The sequence below is a fragment of the Pelophylax lessonae genome (genome assembly GCF_965119305.1).
Source record: "Pelophylax lessonae genome assembly, chromosome: 9".
NCBI lineage: Eukaryota > Metazoa > Chordata > Amphibia > Anura > Ranidae > Pelophylax > Pelophylax lessonae.
Window position 1 is genome coordinate 267,523,474 of NC_138776.1, and position 17,384 is coordinate 267,540,857.

Below are 17,384 nucleotides of genomic sequence, written 5' to 3' on the forward strand. Positions count from 1 at the left end.
GATGGGCTCAGGCATGTTCAGGATCCTAGTCCCAACCCACCTGCCCGATCCCGCCAGGAAGCCGACACTGCACACCACTAATCACAGGCATTGAGACATTTTTGGTCTGTGTAGCTGTGGATAGGGAAATGGCTCACTGACTGTGATGAGCGGTGTGCATTGTCGGCTTCCTGGCGGGTCAGGCAGGTGGGTTGGGACTCAGATCCCGAACATGCCTGAGCCCATCTCAACTTCTAGCTATTCATCAGTTACCTCTGGTGAGAAGCCATATTCCTGCCCTGACTGTGGAAAATGTTTTTTTACGTCAACAACTTCTAGCTAGACATCAGTTGACTAACACTGGTGAGAAGCCGTATTCCTGTCCCAGCTTTTCTTTACATAGGATGTCTCACACGGGTGAAAAAGCCGTATTCTTGCATGTGGAAAATGTTACACAAATATCAAAAAACAGGTAGGTCAAGCCAATAGACTCGTACAAAAAAAAAACCCATATATATAGCCATAGAAATTCATGCGTCCAAATTTTTTAAACGATACAAATAGAGAAAAAGCTGTCATGGAGGATCCCTTAGCCAAAGTGCCCCAGGCTTAGGGCAGCATAATAGTTAAATACATAAAAATTCAAACAGGAAGGGATTACACAAAGACCCTGCAAGAGGACCATCAAGAGCAGTGACCATCTTCCAAGCTATTGTGATTGTCTACATTATGTGTTATATAATATCTCTTGTAACTAATAAAGTATTGATGAAAGTAGCCTCGCATTCACCATACAGTTTCGAAAATCAATAAACACGGATAAAATAGAACGAAGCGGCGGTACGTGTATTTATTTACCTATTGTGAGGCCCCTGTCCAAACAATATACACCGATCAGCCATAACCTTCTGACCACCGACAGGTAAAGTGAAGAACATTGATTATCGCATGATAAAGTCACCTGCAAGTTGGTGGGATTTTCACTATATTGCCAAACGTTTTGGGATGCCTGCCTTTACATGCACATGAACTTTAACCCCTTGGAGCCTAAGCCTTTTTCTGACACTTGTTGCTTACAAGGTAAAATCAGTATTTTTTGCTAGAAAATTACTTAGAACCTCCAAACATTATATATATATATTTTTTTAGCAGAGAAAATAAAATGGCGTTTGTTGCAATGTTTTATGTCACACGGTATTTGTGCAGCAATTTATAAAACGCAGTTTTTATTGGAAGTACTTTCATGAATTTAAAAATAAAAAAAAAATATGAAAGTTAGCCCAATTTTTTTGTATAATGTGAACAATGATGTTTTCGCCGAGTAAATAGATACCCAACATGTCATGCTTTAAAATTGCGCACACTCGTGGAATGGCGACAAACTACAGTAATTAAAAATCTCCATAGGCGACGCTTTAAACATTTTTAAAAGTTACCATTTTAGAGTTACAGAGGAGGTCTATTGCTATCACTCTAACGATCATGGCGATATCTCACATATGTGGTTTGAACACTGTTTACATTTACGGGCGTGACTCACGTACGGAGTGGTAGGGCGATATTTTTTTTACTATTATTTATTTTTTTTATTTTTACACTGTCCCTTTAAAAAAAAAAAAAATGTGATCACTTTTATTGCTGTTACTAGGAATGTAAACATCCCTTGTGACAGTAATAGGCAGTGACAGGTGCTCTTTATGGAGGATCTGGGGTCGTAAAACCCTAAATTCCTCCTTTACACTTAAAAGCATTCAAACCGCCTGTTTTTACGTAAATACTGAGATTTGTTTAGATCTGGTGCCTTTAAGGCTCCAGTAAACAGGAAATTATGTCCGGGCTACTAGATTCGAGACCCGATCAAAGCCGATCGAAACAGCAGTGAAGTCTGTATTCCTATGTTTCTTTCTGATGTAATGCGAATTTGAGTCTCCTGAGTTCCGGAATCTCTTTACACCAAGACATCCGGTTTCCGGTGGTTGGAACACAAACGAGGACAGCGTCCACCACGGCCAGAGAGAACTGTTTGTTGCAATTTATATTGTAAGTGGATTATTTTACTTAATAAATAGTTTTAACTTTATTACACTATGGAGCGTTCTCTTTTATATGATCACCTTCTTTTGGGAGCCATTGGTGTAAAGAGATTCCGGAAACCCAGGAGACTCAAATTCTCATTACATCAGGAAGAATCATAAGAATACAGACTTCACTACTGATCTATTAATTGTGCCCACCCCTTCGATTTGTCCGGTGAGTGGGGATACAAGAGGGGAGCACAGAGTAAAGCGCAAAGATCTCCAATATTTTTTTGCATAGTTTGAGCATGTTTAAAAGAATCTTCCTCACTATATAATCATTGGGGAGCCCTTTTATATATACCGTGGAATGAAGACGAGATCATGGATTGTTTTAAAGACTTTATATGGTGGAATACACTGAATATTAGTGTGACACATCTAAGGTATATTGCGTAATACAATAAAGTGTGCATATTGTTGCTAAAGGGGTATAGATTGCAAAATGTATTCCTCTCCCCCTTGGTGGGAGTGGAGATGACCCCATATCTAAGGATATACAGTACATACACACACACAGCACAAGGCCGTGTTCAGACTACCAGACGTTTCTCAGGGCTGAGCTTCCTCTGAGCTCCACAAGGATATGATCTCACTTCTACCCAGACAGGAAGTCTCTATGGAAGACAGGAAGTGATGTCAGGCACAGATAGGAAGTGATGGCAGGTATAAACAAGAAGATCCGGGTGAAGGGTGAGTTGGGAGGAAGTGGAGAGGACACATTGCTGAAACTATCAGTAGAAGAGGTAAAACATAAAATTGCTGTGTCTGTCTTTACCCTTTAGGCTTCCCTCGTTTCAGTCTAATGTACACACAGGCAAGTAGATAAAATATTTATCATATCGTTCTCAGTATTTCCTCGGATTTCTGATTATTTCACGTATTAAGCTGATGACACTGGTATAGAAGAAAAGTAATGGTGAGGCCAGAAAAAACCCTCACATTATCTCCCATACATCCCCATCCTAATATTGTACAACCAGTATAGTCCAGATAAGACACTCTTATCAATTATTGGTCTACAGGAAACCTGTATAGATTACATGACCACTGAGGATGGAGGAGGACCGGAGACACATGACTCAGAGGATACTAAACCTCACCCTGGAGATCATCTACCTGCTGACCGGAGAGGTGAGGAGGATTCTGGGAGGTCACATGACATCACTCTTACCTCTATTAATAAAACACAGACCTGACTGGAGAGGTGAGGAGGATTCTGGGAGGTCACATGACATCACTCTTATCTCTATGAATAAAACACAGACCTGACTGGAGAGGTGAGGAGGATTCTGGGAGGTCACATTGCATCACTCTTATATCTTTTAATAAAAACACAGACCTGACCGCAGAGGTGAGGAGGATTCTGGGAGGTCACATGACATCATTGTTATCTCCATTATCTCCAATAATAAAAAACAGACCTGACCGGAGAGGTGAGGAGGATTCTGGGATTCTAACATGATATTCCTATTGGTTCTCCAATACAGAGATTTCCTCCTCTGAAGTCAGGTGATCATATGACCATCACAGTGCCTCCATGTGACTCCCTAAAACCCGAGAGACACAACATGCAGAAGATTCTAGAAGTCACCAAGAAGATGATGGAGCTGCTGACAAGAGAGGTGAGCGGTGCTGGGAATTCTGGGACATTATCCAGTAACAGACAAGGGATGTGTCTGGATGGTGACTGTATCATTGTGTGTGTCAGGTTCCTATAAGGTGTCAGGACGTCACTGTCTATTTATCCATGGTGGAGTGGGAGTATTTAGAAGGACACAAGGATCTCTACAAGGACGTCATGATGGAGAATCAGCCGCCCCTCACATCACCGGGTAAGAGGAGACTTTATTGTAAAGGAGAGAGCAGTACGGAGGATCCACCTAGATCCCCCATCATCTGATAAACACATAGAAACAATGTATTCGGTCAGTGTGTGTGTTTCCTACAGATGGATCCAGTAATGGGAACCAACCAGAGAGATGTCCCCGTCCTCTGTATTCCCGGGATTCCACACAGGAAGGTCACACCATCCCTCACCATCATCAGGTAGATGAGGAACAATTATTGGTAATTATAATTTATTCACAAGCATGTTTGTTACAATAAATGTTTTATTATATATAGAGTGGAATCCTCGGGGATGATAATATTGTTGTTAAAGAAGAGTATAAAGAGGAGGATGATGAGTATGGAGTGATGAAGGAGTTTTCAGAAGGACACAAGGATGTCACAGTGGAGCCACCTAATACCAGAAACCCACCAGAGAGATGTCAACGTCCTCTGTATTCCGGGGATTTCACACCGGAAGATCACAACTATGCAAAGCCTGATCAGGTAGATGTGGAACAGTGATTGGTAGTTATGATTTATACACAAGAATGTTTGTTACAATAAATGTATTGGAAACCTCAGGGTCTATAATATTGTTAACAAAGAGGAGGTTGAGGAGAGACTGATCTCTACAAGGGCACCATGATGGACCCACCCAATAACAAAAAAACCACCAGAGATATATCCCCGTCCTCTGTATTCCTGGGATTCCACACAGGAAGATCACACCATCCCTCACCATCATCAGTTTGGTGGGAAGGAGCATCTAGAGCATGAAAGTGATTTGTAGAGATGATCTGTGAACTCAACCCGATGATATTTCCTATCATTTCCTTGGTTTAGGGTGAAGATCTGATAGATATAAAAGTTGAGGTTAAAGCAGAAGAAGAAGAGACGTATGTGAGGGATGATCAGCAGTCTATGGAGGAGGATGGAATAACGGAGACGTTTATAGAGGAGGACACTCCTACAGAGATCAGCATAGGTGGGTCATTAACACTTAAAATCGATGTCAGGGTAAAAATGAAAAACGTAAACAGAACATCTCTGGAATACATTAATATTTTGCCAAGTCACTTGTCATAAGAGTACATCATAATTTATAGTTGATATTATTGAGACATCTGGAAGATATAAGACAGCCAATGCGTTTCAGGGGCCAAAATCTTCCTTCTGCGGGGCTTGGATGAAAAATGGAAAAGCTTCTTATAGAACTCCTAATATAAGGGCTCCTGGAAAGTGTTATATGACCAATAAGGAGCCTCACTGGTGGAAGTAGAGGTGTGCTTGTGAAGCTCATGTAGGACTTTTATGTTCAGAAGACCTTCTACATTTTATCCAACCCCTGATGAAGGGGAGTTTGGATCCCAAAACGTGTTAGCTACTTTCTAGTGTCCTGTTGCCTCTTTTATCAAGCCATAAATAATGATGAGATTCCTAAGACAACCATTTGGTATTTTTTTTTTTCAATTTTCTTCGATTTATCAGCGGAGGTCACTGCTTGTTGTGGGGAGAAGAAGCACTTTATGGCAGAGCTGCCAAATTTCAGTCAACAAGTTTAACCAATGCTCCCCGACTGGCAGATACAAGAAGTCCAGAGCCCAACATTGGTGTCAGTGACTGTAAAAATAAACCCCAACATTGGTGTCAATGACTGCAATAATAACCCCCAACATTGGTGTTAGTGACTGCAATAATAACCCCCAATATGAAACAGTGGCACACAATGTGGGTGTCACCCTCAGCACCTGAATGTTTAAAAAAACAATAATATCACTTTATAAGATAAGAAACTGAGAAAATAATAGAAGCTCATTGGTAGACATTCCATGCCCTATAATCCATTCCTCTGTACATTCCGTTCACTGATTGGTCCAGAGTTGAGTGATATTGGCCTGAGGGGCACTTCCCTGAACTGTGTTCCCCATCCTGCACATTAGATCTTCTTTCTCTCACATTAATCCCCCAAATGGTGTAATACATTTTCCCTGTACTGAGAGAGATACCGGGGCTGCATTGCCGGAGCCTCTGCTGAAAATACTAGTTATCTGGCTGTCAGGCTGAGCCCCTGGCTTGAGTACTTTTATTCAGTGACCTAGAACAGGTATACAAAGTTCAGGGGGAGGAGGGGAGTACGAGTATTTAAGTATTAATGCTGAAGTGCTTTTATCATTCCATACCCTCTTCCAATTATCCATTAATAGAAAGGGATCATAAATGATACATTTTAACCCAATGATGATGGTCCTCAGGACCAGTCCAGTCTTTATCTTGGTTGTTCTCACTCTCTGACCTCTAGTTGGGCTCTACCATCCTCACTCTCTGATCTCTGGTTGGGCTCTACCATCCTCAATCTCTTACCTCTGGTTGTGCTCCACCATTCTCACTCTCTGACCTCTGGTTTGGCTCCACCACCTTTACTCTTTGACCTCAGGTTGGGCTCTACCATTCTCATTCTCTGACCTCTGGTTGGGCTCCACCATTATCACTCTCTGACCTCTGGTTGGGCTCCACCATCCACACTCTCTGACCTCTGGTTGGGCTCTGCCATCCTCACTCTCTGACCTCTGGTTGGGCTCTGCCATCCTCACTCTCTGACCTCTGGTGGGGCTCTGCTTAGCTCACTTTATGACCTCTGGTTGGACTCTGCCATCCTCACTCTGACCTCTGGTTGGGCTCTGCCATCCTCATTCTCTGACCTCTGGTTGGGCTCTGCTTACCTCACTTTATGACCTTTGGTTGGGCTTCGCCATCTTCACTCTCTGACCTCTGATTTGGCGCTGCAATTCTCACTTTATGACCTCTGGTTGGGCTTCACCATCCTCACTCTCTGACCTCTGGTGGGGCTCCACCATCCTCACTCTCTGACCTTTGGTTGGGCTCCACTATCGTCATTCTCTGACCTCTGGTTGGGCTCAACCATCTTCACTCTCTGACCTTTGGTTGGGCTTTGCCATCCTCACTCTTTGACCTCTGGTTGGGCTTTGCCATCCTCACTCTTTGACCTCTGGTTGGGCTCCACCATCCTCACTCTCTGACCTCTGGTTTGGCTCCACTATCCTCACTTCATGACCTCTGGTTGGACTTTGCCATCCTCACTCTTTGACCTAAGGTTGGGCTCCACTATCCTCATTCTCTGACCTCTGGTTGTGCTCCACTATCCTCATTCTCTGACCTCTGGTTGGGCTTGGTTGTTGTTACTAAATGATTGCGCCAATAAGGCACTATAATGCTTCCTATGTTAGGAAGAAACCATAGAATGATAAAGAGGGTGGAAACTCTTGCCTTATCATCCCTTCACACTTATAAGAAACAGTTCTGGGCTGGCTGGTCCCCTCACTCTCTGACTTAGGTCGGTGAATATAGAAGTTAAGTGGTTGGAAGTCAGGTGGAACCTTTTAAGATCCTCAGCAACAAAGCAGTCTGAACTCAATTCTGGTTTACGTGAATCAACCTGCTCATGTCTAGAAATAACTTTTTTTTTTTTTTTTTTAGGACATGACGTCATGAAAACCTCAGAGGATTGTCTCACTTTGTCTCCAGACTGTAAAGTAGAAGATGAGGACATCACACAATATAGTCCAGGAGAAAACCCGACTACCTCAAATGTCCATCCGGCACCACACAGTGTAGATGAACCATCGTATTCCTCTTATCCTGAGGAACCTCAGACTGTGAGGGACAGTGCCAGACCATCGTATTCCTCTTATCCTGAGGAACCTCAGACTGTGAGGGACAGTGCCAGACCATCGTATTCCTCTTATCCTGTGGAACCTCAGACTGTGAGGGACGGTGCCGGACCATCGTATTCCTCTTATCCTGAGGAACCTCAGACTGTGAGGGACAGTGCCGGACCATCATATTCCTCTTATCCTGAGGAACCTCAGACTGTGAGGGACGGTGATCTAACTAAACATCAGAGGTTTCACATGGGGAAGATGCTTTTTTCCTGCCCTGAGTGCAAGAAACTTTTTACAAAAAGATCAGAATTGGAGAGACACCAAAGAACTCACACGGGAGAAAAGCCGTTTTCCTGCTCCGAGTGTGGAAAAAGTTTTGCACGCAAATCGTATCTTTCTGTACATCATAGAACTCATACGGGCGAGAAGCCATATTCCTGCCCAGAGTGCGGAAAATGTTTTGTACAGAGTTCCCAACTTTCCACACATCTGAGGTCTCACACCGGGGAGAAGCCGTATTGCTGCCCTGAGTGCAGGAAATGTTTTACACAGAAGTCCACTCTTTCCACACATCTGAAGTCCCACGGGTGGGAACCCATATTCCTGCCCTGAGTGTGGGAAATGTTTGTCACAGAAGTCCACTCTTTCCACACATCTGAAGTCCCAGATCTCTGAGTGCAGGAAATGCAGTGTGGAAAAAGTGTGGAAAAAAATTTTCACAGAAGTTCCAAATTTCTACACATGTGAGATCTCACGCGGTTGAGAAGCCGGATTCCTTCCCTGAGTGCGGGAAATTTTTTTCACAGAAGTCCCATCTTTACACACATCAGAGTTCTCACATGGGTGAGAAGCCGTATTCCTACCCCAAGTGCGGAAATAGTTTTTTTTCTTTTTTTTTAGAACAGTCCAGTCTTGCCAAACATCGGAGAACCCGCACAACCCTCAACGTGTATTAGTGTACTGAGTGCGGGAAATATCATATTTTGCCGTACATGGGAGATCTCACTCTTGGAAGAAGCCGTAATCCTGCCCTGAGTGCGGGAAATGTTTTACACTAAAGTCTTATCATACTAAACATCAGAGAACCCACACAACCCTCGAGGTGTATTAGTGTCCTGAGTGTGGGAAATGTCTTCTACATGGATTATATTTTGCCGTACATCTGAGATCTCACACTTGGAAGAAGACACCTCAGAAAACACATGGCTGAGCGCTCTTCTGATCTTTGTCATGGAAGTCATGGGAGGAAAGTTGGCAATGTCCCGTCTAATGGTCCAAACGTTGCATATTTACCTGATAAGGTTGCAAAAATATTAACAATTTTTATTTATTTATTTTATTTTTTTTCTGTTTTTTGTTTTTTTATGTCACCGAAATTTAATATTCGCAGAGGTTGGACAAAAATTAATATAATTTTTTTGAAATGTGTTTTTCTGGATATTTTTGTGGTTATTCTGTCTGGTAAAATAAACCGACCAATGAAATTATAGACTGATCATTTCTTTGTCAGTGGGCAAACCTACAAAATCAGCAGGGGATCAAATACTTTTTTCCCCTCACTGTAGATACAGTAGATAGATAGATAGTCAGAACAGACAGACAGACAGAACGAACGGATAGATAGATAGATAGATAGATAGATAGATAGATAGATAGATAGATAGATAGATAGATAGATAGATAGATAGATAGATAGATAGATAGATAGATAGATAGATAGATAGATAGATAGATAGATAGATAGATAGATAGATAGATAGATAGATAGATAGATAGATAGATAGATAGATAGATAGATAGATAGATAGATAGATAGATAGATAGATAGATAGATAGATAGATAGATAGATAGATAGATAGATAGATAGATAGATAGATAGATAGATAGATAGATAGATAGATAGATAGATAGATAGATAGATAGATAGATAGATAGATAGATAGATAGATAGATAGATAGATAGATAGATAGATAGATAGATAGATAGATAGATAGAATAGATAGATAGATAGGTATGATATAGATATTAGATAGATAGAGATGAGATAGATAGATAGATAGATAGATAGATAGATAGATAGATAGATAGATAGATAGATAGATAGATAGTTGGGACAGACAGACAGAACAGATAGATAGTCAGAATAGATAGATAGATAGATCGTTGGGATAGATAGATAGATAGATAGATAGATAGATAGATAGATAGATAGATAGATAGATAGATAGATAGATAGATAGATAGATAGATAGATAGATAGATAGATAGATAGATAGATAGATAGATAGATAGATAGATAGATAGATAGATAGATAGATAGATAGATAGATAGATAGATAGATAGATAGATAGATAGATAGATAGATAGATAGATAGATAGATAGATAGATAGATAGATAGATAGATAGATAGATAGATAGATAGATAGATAGATAGATAGATAGATAGATAGATAGATAGATAGATAGATAGATAGATAGATAGATAGATAGATAGATAGATAGATAGATAGATAGATAGATAGATAGATAGATAGATAGATAGATAGATAGATAGATAGATAGATAGATAGATAGATAGATATGAGATAGACAGATAGATATTAGATAGATGAGATAGATAGATAGTTGGGACAGACAGACAGAACAGATAGATAGTCAGAATAGATAGATAGATAGGTATGAGATAGAGAGATATATATTAGATAGATAGATCTAATGCGGCGGCGCCGCGTTCCTCCACAGCTTCTGGACATGCCCAGAAGCTGTTTAACAGGGAATGCGGCGTCCCACCGGAAGTGACGAGTGGGGCCGGTGTCGGCGCATTGATTCCTGGGAGCGATGCCATTCCGCTCCCAGGAATCATTGCAAACCGGAAGTGACGGAGCGGGCCGCGGCCGCCGAGGGAGGAAGTGGAAGAAAGGTGAGTATATTTTTCTGAAATTACACGGTAAGTAAAAAAAAAAAAAATCGTAACTATCCATTTCCTTTTCTGGTGCCGAAAAGCAAGCGGATGGCCCAAAATCGATTATGTCGATTTTGTGGCCGGAACTCCCCTTTAATTGTCCTCTCGGAATTAGCCAGTTTGTTCTAGCTCAGAGTATGAGACGTTTCACGGGGCTGCAATTCCTCTGAGCTCCACAAGGTGATGACCTTTATTCTACCCAGAAGGGAAGTCTCTATGGAAGACAGGAAGTGATGTCAGGTACAGACAAGAAGTGATGTCATGTGAAAACAGGAAGTTCCAGGTGAATCGGGAGGAAGTAGAGAGGAGACATTGCTGGAACTCACAGCAGAGGAGGTAATACGGTATTGTTTTATCAAAGCTCTCATCACTGACCCATACTTGGAAACAAATGACTTTATTGTTCTTTAAATGTCCCTCTTTTCAGTCCGAAGTACACAGACAGCTAAATATACTAATTCACTGACCAAAAGTGTTTCTATCTCTCAGTAATTATTTCTTGTACTGAAGTGACAACACTGCTATTAAAGAAAAGTAGCCCAGAAAACTGCTCATATTACCCCCCATACTAATATTGTACAACCAGTGCAGTCCAGATAATTCTCTGTTATCAATTATTGGTCTACAGGAAACCTGTATAGATCACATGACCAATGAAGATGGAGGAGGACCGGAGTCGCATGACTGAGAGGATACTAAACCTCATCCTAGAGATCATCTACCTGCTGACCGGAGAGGTGAGGAGGATTCTGGGAGGTCACATGATATTACTCTTATCTCTGTTAATAAAACACAGACCTGACCGGAGAGGTGAGGAGGATTCTGGGAGGTCACATGACACTATATATTAAGAAATATTCCTATTGGTTCTCCAATACAGAGATTTCCTCTTCTGAAGTCAGGTGATCATATGACCATCACAGTGCCTCCACGTCACTCCCTAAAACCTGAGAGACACAACATGGAGAAGATTCTAGAAGTCACCAAGAAGATGATGGAGCTGCTGACAGGAGAGGTGAGCGGTGCTGGGAATTCTGGGACATTATCCAGTAACAGACAAGGGATGTGTCTGGATGGTGACTGTATCATTGTGTGTGTCAGGTTCCTATAAGGTGTCAGGATGTCACTGTCTATTTCTCCATGGAGGAGTGGGAGTATTTAGAAGGACACAAGGATCTCTACAAGGACGTCATGATGGAGAATCAGCCGCCCCTCACATCACCGGGTAAGAGGAGACTTTATTGTAAAGGAGAGAGCAGTACGGAGGGTCCACCTAGATCCCCCATCATCTGATAAACACATAGAAACAATGTATTCAGTCAGTGTGTGTGTTTCCTACAGATAGATCCAGTAATGGGAACCCACCAGAGAGATGTCCCCGTCCTCTGTATTCCCGGGATTCCACACAGGATGGTCACACCATCCCCCACCATCATCAGGTAGATGAGGAACAATCACTGATAGTATCATTAGGATCTGTACATTATCTGCATTGTTACCATTGATGTCATTTTTATTATATATTCAGAGTGGAAACCTGAGAGATTCTAAAGTTGAGGTTAAAGAAAAAATAAAAGAGGAGGATGATGAGGATGGGGGGATGGTTGAAGTTCACACAAATCTGTACCAGGACACCATGGAGGAGTCATCCAACTATAGAAACCCACCAGAGAGATGTCCCCGTCCTCTGTATTCCTGGGATTCCACACAGGAAGGTCACACCATGCCTCAATGTTACAAGGTTGGTGGGACGGAGCTTATAAAACAGACTCATGGAGACGATGTGTGGATTTATTAAGTGATGTCACAATAATAAATCTTATATTTTACAGATGATATTCTCTCTCATTTTCTTGGTTTAGAGTGGAGATCCAATCGATATAGAATTTGAGGTTAAAGCAGAAGAAGAAGAAGAGACGTATGTGAGGGACGATCAGCAGTCTATGGAGGAGGATGGAATAACGGGGACATTTATAGAGGAGGACACTCCTACAGAGATCAGCACAGGTGGGTCATGTCAGGGAACAATAAAACATATATGTACAGTAAATCGGTGTTCTATGTAATACATTAACATGTCCCCAAGTTTTATTCCTTTAAGTACAGAAAAATACCCTTTGATCTGCCAGAAATCCACTCACGTCTGACTGATGGGTGTCAGCCCTTTCCAGTTCCCTCTTGCCAAACTACTAGGACCCATCACATCTTCATAACATGGTAGTCCCAGTGTAAGGACTGGGAGGGATAATTATTCACCTTGAGATAATACAGGACAGATCTGGAGTTCTGGCACTTTCGATGGTATATTTAAAGTAGTAATAAAGCCTCAAATATTCTACTCTGTGGTAGACGTGCCCCCCCGACTGACAGATAAAAGAGTCAGGTCCATTGCCCAACATAGGTTTCAGTGACTGCAATAATAACCCCCAACATTGGTGCCAGTAACTGCAATAATAACCCCCAGCATTGGTGTCAGTGACTACAATAATAACCCACAACATTGGTGACAGTGACTCACTCTCTGACCTCTGGTTGGGCTCAGCCCCACTGGTATTACTAAATGATTGAGAAAAAAGAGCAGTACTTCCTGTGTTAGGAAGAAAGCAAAGAATGATGGAAGGGGTGGGGACTCCCACACTCCTATAAGGGTGGCTCTAATTGGTCCCCTCACTCTCCGACCAAGGTCAATGAATATAGAAGTGAACTGGTTGGAGGTCAGGAGGAACCATTTACCAGTTAAGATCCTCAGAGACAAAGCTACCTGATGTAGGCGGAGTCCTGGTTTAGGGGAACCAATCTGCTGATGTCTAGTAATAATCTTTGTATTTCTATTTTAGTAGATGGACGGGAGATGAGGAAAACCTCAGAGGATTGTCTCACTTTGTCTCCAGACTGTAAAGTAGAAGATGAGGACATCACACAGTATAGTCCAGGAGAAAACCCGGCTACCTCAAATGTCCATCCGGCATCACACAGTGTAGCTGGACCATCGTATTCCTCTTATCCTGAGGAACCTCAGACTGTGAGGGACAGTGCCGGACCATCGTATTCCTCTTATCCTGAGGAACCTCAGACTGTGAGGGACGGTGCCGGACCATCGTATTCCTCTTATCCTGAGGAACCTCAGACTGTGAGGGACGGTGCCGGACCATCGTATTCCTCTTATCCTGAGGAACCTCAGACTGTGAGGGACAGGGCCATCCTTCCAACAGATAAGAGGTTTCCCTGTTCTGAGTGCGGGAAGTGTTTTAGTTTTAAATCTGGTCTTAATGAGCATAAAAGATCTCACACCGGTGAGAAGCCATATTCCTGTCCTAAGTGCGGGAAATGTTTTTCACGGAAGTCCAATCTTTACACACATCAGAGATCTCACAAGGGGTTATACCCATTTTCCTGTTCTGAGTGCGGGAAATGTTTTGTACACAAGTCAGATCTGAGCAAACATAAAAGATCTCACACAGGTGAGAATCCGTATTCCTGTACTGAGTGCGGGAAGTGTTTCCATTTTAAATCACGTCTTAATGTACATAAAAGATCTCACAAAGTTGAGCCAAAGTGTGAAAAGCCTTATTACTGTCCTGAATGTGGGAAATGTTTTCGTTTTAAATCCAGGTTTCGTGCGCATATACAAAGTCACACGGGGGAGAAGCTGTATTCCTGCCGTGAGTGTGGGAAATGTTTTTTCACAAAATCAAGTTTAGGCAGACACCAAACCTCTCACACGGGCAAAAAGCCGTATTCCTGCCCTGGGTGCGGAAAATGTTTTTCACAGAAGTCCTATCTTTCTAAACATCAGAAATCTCACACGGGAGAAAAGTTGTATTCCTGCCCTGAGTGCGGAAAATGTTTTATCACAAAATCAGATTTAGATAAACACCTAACAACTCACACGGGAGTAAAGCCGCATTCCTGTCCTGAATGCGGGAAATATTTTCGTTTGAAATCCGTTCTTCAAATGCATATAAGAACTCACACGGGTGAGAGGCCGTATTCCTGCTCTGAGTGCGGGAAATGTTTTGTCAGAAAATCATGTTTAGACAGACACCAAATATCTCACACAGGGGAAAAGCCGCATTCCTGCCCCGAGTGCGGGAAATGTTTTTCACAGAAGTGCCATCTTTCTATACATCAGAAATCTCACACGGGTGAGAAGCCGTATTCCTGCCCTGAGTGCGGAAAATGTTTTTCGAAGAAGTACAATCTTTCTATACATCAGAAATCTCACATGGGTGAGAAGCCGTATTCCTGCCCTGAGTGCGGAAAATGTTTTTCAAAGAAGTACAATCTTTCCACACATCAGAAAACTCACACGGGTGAGAAAAGCCTTATTACTGCCCTAAGTGCGGGAAATATTTTTATTTGAAATACAAATTTGAAATGTACGTGTAAAAAGACATACTGGTGAGAAGCCGTGTTTCTGCCCCGTGTGCGGAAAATGTTTTCTCATGTTTGGACAGACACCAAACATCTCACACAGTCGAAAAGCCATATTCCTGCTGAGTGCGGAAAATGTTTTTCAAAGAAGTATAATCCTACTACATATCAGAAAACTCACACACGGAAAAAGCCGTATTTCTGTAGGAGTGCCGAAAATGATCTTTCTCAATACCAGATTTAGATGAACACCTAACAACTCACACAGTGAGAAGCCGTATTCCTGTCCTGAATGTGGGGAATATTTTTAATTGAAATCCCTTCTTCATATTTATAATATAGCTCACACTGGGGAGAAGCCATATTCCTGCAGGAAATTGTTTTTCAAAGAAGTACAATCTTTCTGCACATCAGAAAACTCACACGGGGGAAAAGCCGTATCCCTGTCCAGAGTGCGGAAAATGTTTTTCAAAGAAGTAAAATCCTTCTACATATCAAAAAACTCACACGGGGAAAAAAGTCGTATTCCTGTTGGAGTGCGGAAAATGATCTGTCTCAATACCAGATTTAGATGAACACCTAACAACTCACACAGTGAGAAGCTGTATTCCTGTCCTGAATGTGGGGAATATTTTTAATTGAAATCCCTTCCACTTGCTATGCATAATAGAGCTCACACGGGAGAGAAGCCATATTCCTGCAGTAAATTGTTTTTCAAAAAAGTACAATCTTTCTGCACATCAGAAAACTCACACGGGGGAAAAGCCGTATTCCTGTCCAGAGTGTGGAAAATGTTTTTCAAAGAAGTGAAATCTTTCTACAAATTTAGATAAACACCTAACAACTCACACAAGGAGAGAAGTCGTATTCCTGTGCTGAATGTGGGAAACATTTTTATTTGAAATGTACTTCGTGTACATTTAAAAAGACATACGGACGAGAAGCCATATTTCTGCCCCATGTGTGGAAAATGTTTTCTCACAAAATCTTGTTTAGACAGACGCCAAACATCTCACACAGGCGAAAAGCCATATTCCTGTAAGAGTGCGTAAAATGTTCTAGCGCAAAAACAGATTTAGATAAACACCTAACAACTCACACGGGTGAGAAGCCGTATTCCTGCACTGAATGTGGGAAATATTTTTATTTGAAATGTTACTTTGTGTACATGTAAAATATTTCTGCCCAGTGTGCGGAAAAGGTTTTCTCACAAAATCTTGTTTGGACAGACACCAAAATCTCAAGCGAAAAGCCATGTTCCTGCCCCGAGTGCGGGAAAAGAGGTAGGCCTGGAGCTGGAGGCACAGCCTAAGTGAAAGGCCGACATTACTAGTTTTGCAGTCAGGCTGGAGGGCTAGATAGGGTTAAAATAGATGTGTATGAGTCAAAGTTTCAGGGGGTCCTACTTGATTGGTTAAAGCACAGGGGTGTGGCAGGTTGGGCCGATGGTGGTCTTAGGAGAGGTCCTCACTTGCCTCGTGGACAGTTGGAGCAGGAATTGGGACAGACGAAGTTCTCCCTGTTTTGAGGAGTTCTGGGTTTGAAAATGGGGGGGGGGTCATCAAAACTATGCTGCAAGTTCTGATTCTAGTTATGTCGTTTAAAGATATTGTAGAAGCAGCTGGCAGGGGTCTTCGAAGGCGGGAGATGGTGGTTCAAAGGTGGACAATTAGGGGTTGGGCTCATCACAGGTTTGGGTGTACCTTCCATGTTTAAGCTAAGGCCGTAAGGTACTAATGGTTATGTGGCTGTATCAAGGATAAATGGAGAGTTCGATTGCTCTCGAGTCGGTGCAGTAGCATCTGAGGGCCTTGAAGTGGAAAGGTGGTGGATACAGCTGGTTAGTAAAATATTGTGCCTTCAAAGACCCTAGACCAGAAAATATGTCAGTCATTAATTAGGATTGTTTTTATACATTTTCTGGAAAAAATGGATATTGTAAAGTTTGTAATTTTTCTGGTAAATGTTGCATTGAATAAAATGGCTGCTATGACCTTTTCAACCCAGTCATATGTTGTCATGTCCTCTATATACACTATATTATCAAAAGTATTGGGACGCCTGCCTTTCCACCCACATGATTTTTAACCACTTAAGCCCCGGAGGATTTTCCTGCTAAACGACCAGGGGGTATTTTGCGATTCGGCACTGCGTGAATTTAACAGACAATTGCGCGGTCGTGCGACGCTGTATCTAAACGAATTTGGCGTCCTTTTTTTCCCACAAACAGAGCTTTCTTTTGGTGGTATTTGATCACCCGTGCGATTTTTACTTTTTGCGCTATAAACAAAAAAAGAGCGTACATTTTGCAAAAATAACAATATTTTTCACATTTTTTTATATGAAATTCCCCCAAAAAAATGTAAAAATCAAAATTTTTTAAAATTTTCGGCCAATTTGTTTTATGCTACCTATGTTTGGTAAAAAAAATCGCAAAAAGTGTATTTTGATTGGTTTGCGCAAAAGTTATCGCGTTT

At 41.8% G+C, this 17,384-nt stretch overlaps 1 protein-coding gene and 1 pseudogene across 2 annotated transcripts in view; both read left to right on the forward strand.

Moving 5' to 3' along the window:
* LOC309562972 (uncharacterized protein) overlaps positions 1-17,384 on the forward strand; it is a 581,033-nt gene that overhangs the window by 281,831 nt on the left and 281,818 nt on the right.
* On the forward strand, positions 13,315-14,922 carry LOC309563982 (annotated as a pseudogene). Its single transcript has one exon. The product of its transcript is annotated as an uncharacterized misc_RNA (transcript).